The sequence below is a fragment of the Elgaria multicarinata genome, chromosome 10 (genome assembly GCF_023053635.1).
Source record: "Elgaria multicarinata webbii isolate HBS135686 ecotype San Diego chromosome 10, rElgMul1.1.pri, whole genome shotgun sequence".
Taxonomy (NCBI): Eukaryota; Metazoa; Chordata; class Lepidosauria; order Squamata; family Anguidae; genus Elgaria; species Elgaria multicarinata.
The window spans coordinates 53,285,194-53,291,193 of NC_086180.1; the positions used below are offsets into that span (position 1 = coordinate 53,285,194).

Consider the following 6,000-nt stretch of genomic DNA (forward strand, 5'->3'; position numbering starts at 1 on the left):
TTCCACAATCAGGTGGAAAGCACTCATGTGACTGGTGCTGCCCATGTGGTCCAGGATTCATCCTGCTGTGGAGAGGACTTTGACATGAAGAAATAGCTCCCATGTTACGAGAAGTATAAATGAAATTGGCGAAGTCATCTGTTTACTAAAGGTACTTACACACAGTTCCAGAACAGTGCCTTTACGAAGTTAAGAATTTTCTTTCAAATATACTGTTAAGTTCCCTTTCTCCTTCATACTGATGATCCAAAGCCTACTTGCTATATACTAGCCTTCGTCAACCTGGCACCCTCCAAATGTTTGGGATACAACTCCAATTATCCTCGACTATCAGCCATGCTGGCTGAGGCTGGTGAAATTTGTAATCCAAATCCAGCACCAGGTTGGGGAAAGCTTCTGTATGCTCTTCATGAACTGTCAGTGACTGCAGCATTTAGAGGGGAAATATAGAGGAAGAATCAGCATTACAAGACAATTATGTAAGAGTGCAATAAACGTCTTCTATTTGTGACACTTGATACATTTACTTAAGAAGCTTTTAGAAATAATTGTGTATTTAACATTGCATGGCATAACTCAAGTTTGTGATTTCCTGAACATGGTCAATTAAATACTCAACGTGATACCTGCTTCAGCCATCATTTGAGCAACTGGATTTGGCTGGTTCATAACAACGTGTTTAGTCAAACCATACCAAAATCAGTTGAAATTGTTATAAATTTAGAATCCAACCCTATGGTATCTGGGAGGGTGTCCCCAAGGGCCATAGGCTATTGTGGAATCCCTTTCAACACATGGAGAATGAGGCCTGCAGGCTGAGAAAATCCACTGTCGAAAGCTACTTGTTCAGGCAGCAGAAAAGTCTGCCATCACTGCGCCTTTACTGTCAAGACTCCAATGCCGGTAGGGGCTGATAAGGGGCATTTTGTGTAGGTGTCTTTGGATTCACTGGATCTCAAGTCTTCCTATGGCCCTGAAAGGTAGGGGGGAACCTACACCAGCCCTGAAGCTGGCATAACTGCTTTCCCTTTCACTGAAAGCAACAACACATGTTTTTAAATAATCCACCCTTGATCTTGTGGCATGCCTGGCCCAAGCCCAGTACAGTGTTGCATTTAGTGGTGCTTCTGCCACAGATTCTCCCTCCCCCACCATAGAGGACTGCACTGTCAGTAACATTTGGTGATTTCATAAAAAATGTTCTTTGGTCTTGAAAAACATAAGAGGTAAGGAGCATTGTACATTATGCAATAATTGTCACAACCACTGGAATATCATAATTTCACCCTGCATTTACACCAATACATTTATAACTGATGCTGTTGACTGCCAGTTTCTCTTCCTCTGTAAGCTTTATACCCTACTTTTATTCTGAGTGCCAAACCCCACAAGATTATAGGTAGCTAATAAACCTACCACTAACAGTTGGGAAACACCATACTTCACTGCTAGAGGACATACTTTGCACATAGAACTTTCCAAAGACCAATCCCTGTCATCTAAAATTTCTAAATAAATAAAAGGAAATGTTTGTTTGTATGTCCAGTTGTTATGAAACTTTTAGAATTTGTTGTACCTCTGTCTGGGATGGTTTACTCCACCTTCTTGAAACAATTTTTTTTAACATTTACTGCTTCAGTGGAAGTGTTTGTACAGCTCTTTTTTAAAAAAATAATTATACAGGGTTTAAATAATTTTTTAAATAATTTAAAAAAAAATACAGGGTGAATAATAAAGACACTTTTGAAAATCTAAGTTTTCACCAACCTTTAAAACACCACTAATATATTACAGTAAGCCCAAAGTGTTTGGTGCTTCTAACACTTTTCATACAGGTAAATAAAATCAGCTTGAAAATATCCTCAATATATAATACATTAAGAAAAGAAAATTATTGAACCCCCCCCCCCCAAATAAGAGATAAACTAAAAAAGCAGATACATCTTTTAAGTGGCTGCTGAATTTGTATCTGATCCCACTAGTGTTCTTACTAGGCTACTACACAAGAAGGACAGAGGCTTGTGCATCACAGAACTGCCACATAAATTAAGTAATCAAATGCATTCCTGGGGGGTTGGACTTGATGGCCTTATAGGCCCCTTCCAACTCTACTATTCTGATTCTATGATTCTATGTCTATTCAGAAGTAAGCATCACTGTGCTCAGATGTACTGCAATCCCATATGCACATTTAAGTCTGCAGAGAATATCAACAGGTAGTCACAGTGCTCCTTGGTCAAAACTAAATGATAGGTACTGACTAGATGATATACTGCATGAGCTAAAAAAAATCCCTCAGCCACTAAAAATAGCTGCTCAGAGCTTCCTCTTAATATAGTATCGTGGACTAAAAATTAACTGTAAGAGTTTATATAAAAGGGAATTCCTATTAAAGAACTACACTCAATTCAATTTATTTGTCACAGCTCCACAGAATATACAAAATTATATCACATGTGAAGACTACAGGAGTACCCTAAGGGGAAATAAACATAGCTTTAAATAATCTTTACTAGTGTTTAGGCAGCAAAAGAGCGCTTTAAAAAATCAATAATTTCTAAGTAGCATCTTACACACATTATCAAATCATGTGAAAATAGCAAGGCACCCACAAAATATCTTTCTTTTTTGTAGAAAAATAAGCAAAAGAGTGGTCGACACAACCATCAGACAACTATGGGAAGAGCCCGTATACTAGCTGCAACTGCAGGGCTCCAGATTTCTTCAATAGGCACAGTGGTATCGTAAGTCTGGGGTAAATTGTCTAGTGAAATCAGAAATGGCTTGCATGCTCCATGCAGAACCCCCCCTCCCACAAATCATAGGTGAATAAATGAATTATATACCACTTTGTTACAATTATTCACAAAGCAGTTTATGGGTGGTGTTGGGGGGAACAACACCAATAAAATCAATCCGATCAATAAAAACAGAGGAGATAGAAGCAGGAGGTATCTGAAGATCTCAAAACAGCCATCTCAGTTGACAAATGCCTCACACAAAAAGTTGGGCTTCTGGCCAGGGCTTGAAGGGCTGGAGGGGGTGGGGGAAGAGATGATAGGAGGAAAAGGGGGAGGAGAGAAGAGGCATTATACATAATTGGAGAACAGCAAACATCTAAGCACAAGTTTAATAAGTTAATTTATTAAAAAAAAATGTTATCAAAGTGACCACATGATTGCCACGTTTCTTTGCATTAACTGGCCTGAAAAGAGGAAGCAGATTTAATTCTTAATGAGCATATATCATCATCCAAAGCCCTTCTCCACAAGCCCCTGTCTAATGAAGGATAGTGCAGAAAGAGGGTCTTTTTGGTGGTGGCACACAGGTTATGGCATAATCTCTGTAGTGGACTTTTGACACCAGATGAAGTTTATTATTATTATCATTATTCCAGGCTTTTAAATTTTAAGACCTTTTATTTATTTATTTAGAGTTGTGTTCCACCTTTCTAATGGCACTCAAGGCAGCTTACAGATCTGCTATATACAGTTTTGTTGCTGCTGGCTTTATTCTTATGTTTTGTATCGTGGTTGGTTTTATTCTGTTTATATGTAACAACAACAATGTAAAATCTTGTCGTTTTAACTTTTGTGGTTCTAACACATCTATTTTCTGGCACCCAGAAAATTTCTGTTATTGGGCAACATATATGTTTGTTAATTAATTTGAGGTAAATGTGGCAGTATATTGACTGCACCTTTTCCCTTTTAAATCTGCAGCTTGCTCTCTCTCTCTCTCAGTAACTGAAATCTGAAAATATCCTTGACTATGGTCCTGGATCTTTGATTTCTAAGTAAAACACAAACACCTATTGTGTTTCCTTCCACAATCATCTTGTTGATAAGCCTTAACTCAATCTGTATTTTGCAGTCTCTGCAACATCCCTATGTTCTCTGATGCATATAGTCACAATTCACTTGTTCCTCTGGGGTACCAAGGCATTACAATACATTGAAGGCTAACAAATTAACAGGCCTTTGGCTAAATTACGATGGCTTACCACGTCCCCTTATTTGAAAATTAACCATTTCCCCCCCCCCTTCACACTTTCAGCATTTCTCAACCCATGCCCTCAAAGCAGCAGAGGAAGCGCCGTTTGCTACAGCCCCATCTCCAGAAGTCATCATCTAAAAAGACCTTCCGACAGCACAGCACAACCAGGTATCTCCGTAAGGGGGTCCCTAAGGATGCAGCATAATGCCCATTGAGGCGGCGTGTTCCCCTCCCAAGCGCGCACACACACAAAGATGAGGAAGGAAGGAAGAGAACCAACTACTGAAGCAACCGAGAGAAACAGAATGCTGGTAGTGCGTAACGGCGACAGTGCGACTGCCAAGACTGATCACGCCAATATGCTTCGCTAGGCCTTATGAGAGACGCATGAACTGCAGGTTGTGATAATAGAAGGCCATGAGAAAATACCAAAAAAGAACAGCAAGGAAAGAGGAATGTGCAGACAAACCGGGCCCAAGCCATTTCCCACCTCCTCCCCTGGTACATCCCTCCTTATTTCTCCACAGACAATCCACCTTCTTCCTGTTACAGTATCCTGATTTCCTTCCTTCCAGTCCCTGACTAGTATTGTTCCGTGACTTTTTACTTACTCCGGTTTGGCCACATTTTAGTTCCCCTCTGAGCCCACAATCGGGGTCACACACACCCTCCCCAAACACACACACACACCAGTTCGGAGTCCAATGCGGATCACACAGACTACATCCTCTGGGCGCCAGCTCCTCACAATTCAAGATTCCCGGCTGCGATTGCAGCTTAGAAGGGCATTTCTTTCCGCAACCCGATCACCACCGCCGCAACTTCCCCGATTCCTAATACAGCTGCCGGCCCCACGAGAAAGCCCAGCGTGCCCCCCTCCCGAGCCATCTCTCCTTCGAGCAGGACAACTCCCCTCCCTTTCCGCAAGTCTACATCCATCCTCCCTCCCTCGGCCGCCGCAACGAGGTTGGAAACGTCGAATCCCGGCACCGCTGCTGCAGATGTGGCAGCTGGCAGAGACAGATGTGCCTTCCCGCATTCCATACGGGGAGGGGGGCAGCAGAACCAACCCCATCCCCGCCTCCTTTGCATACACTCCCGCGCCCGCCCTGCCCCAGGGGAAGGAATCCACAGGCAGAAAACGAGCAGGCGGCTCAGGCACCTGGAGAGACCCACGCCCAGCCGCACTCACCTCCCAAGCTTGCCCTCTCCGCGCCTGCAGTCAGCCGCTCGGTCTTCTTCTCTTCGGCGGCGGCTACTATTATGCTGCCGTCGCCTACCCAAGCAGCCTTCGAGCCCAACTGCGGGATATAGCCAACCTTCCGGAAACGCTTTCCCAGCCTGCTGCGCTTTCCCCAGGAAATAATTCCGGCCTCTGGCAGCTCTTACTGCTGCTGTGGCGGCTCCTCCTTCTCTCCCTCCTCCCAAAGCAGGGTTAGGAAGCAAGGCAAGCAAGAGTCGGGAGGCGAGCCCGGCTTGAAGGAGAGGGCGACGTCTTCTGGCCACTGCTAACCCTTGCAAGGAGAGGTTGCGGATTCAGGTGCAGCCTGGTTGCCCAGTTTTGGATTCGCGCCCACCCATCCCCTACAAACACACACGGACCAGGGCAGCTATCTTTGGGGCTGTTGGTTTTCATTTTCCTCTTTAATTTAAGAGGGTTGCTCGAGATGTAAACTTTTTAGGCGAAAGAGCCCAGCCAAGGTTTCCTCATCAAGCCGTCAAATTTTAAGAAAAGCGAGGAAGGGAATCTGAATTCTAAAATTTCATCGGCTTTCGTATAGTATATCCAATTTCTACTTTATCAAAAGGGACCGACATACAAGTGTCTCATTTACGGGTACTTTACGTTTTGTATCTGAATCAACACAAATCTCTGCCAGGAGATTTTGCTCCTATATTTCTTAATTAACATGGCCTCCCCTTGTTGGCCCCTCATTGCACAAGGAAATTAGGCTTAGGGGGGAAAGGTCCCATTGGTGTGGATGCACCCTCTTTTCCTAAGCC

The 6,000-nt window shown here is 43.4% G+C and overlaps 1 protein-coding gene across 4 annotated transcripts in view; it reads right to left on the reverse strand.

Annotated features, from left to right (window-relative positions):
* The window catches only part of APBB2 (amyloid beta precursor protein binding family B member 2), a 182,671-nt gene extending 177,286 nt beyond the window's left edge, over window positions 1–5,385 (reverse strand). For all 4 annotated transcript variants that reach the window (XM_063136406.1, XM_063136403.1, XM_063136405.1 and 1 more), the window contains exon 1: window positions 5,189–5,385. The gene's annotated coding sequence lies outside the window, so the exon portion shown is untranslated. The remainder of the gene's footprint in view (window positions 1–5,188) is intronic.
* Window positions 5,386–6,000: the final 615 nt, after the last annotated feature.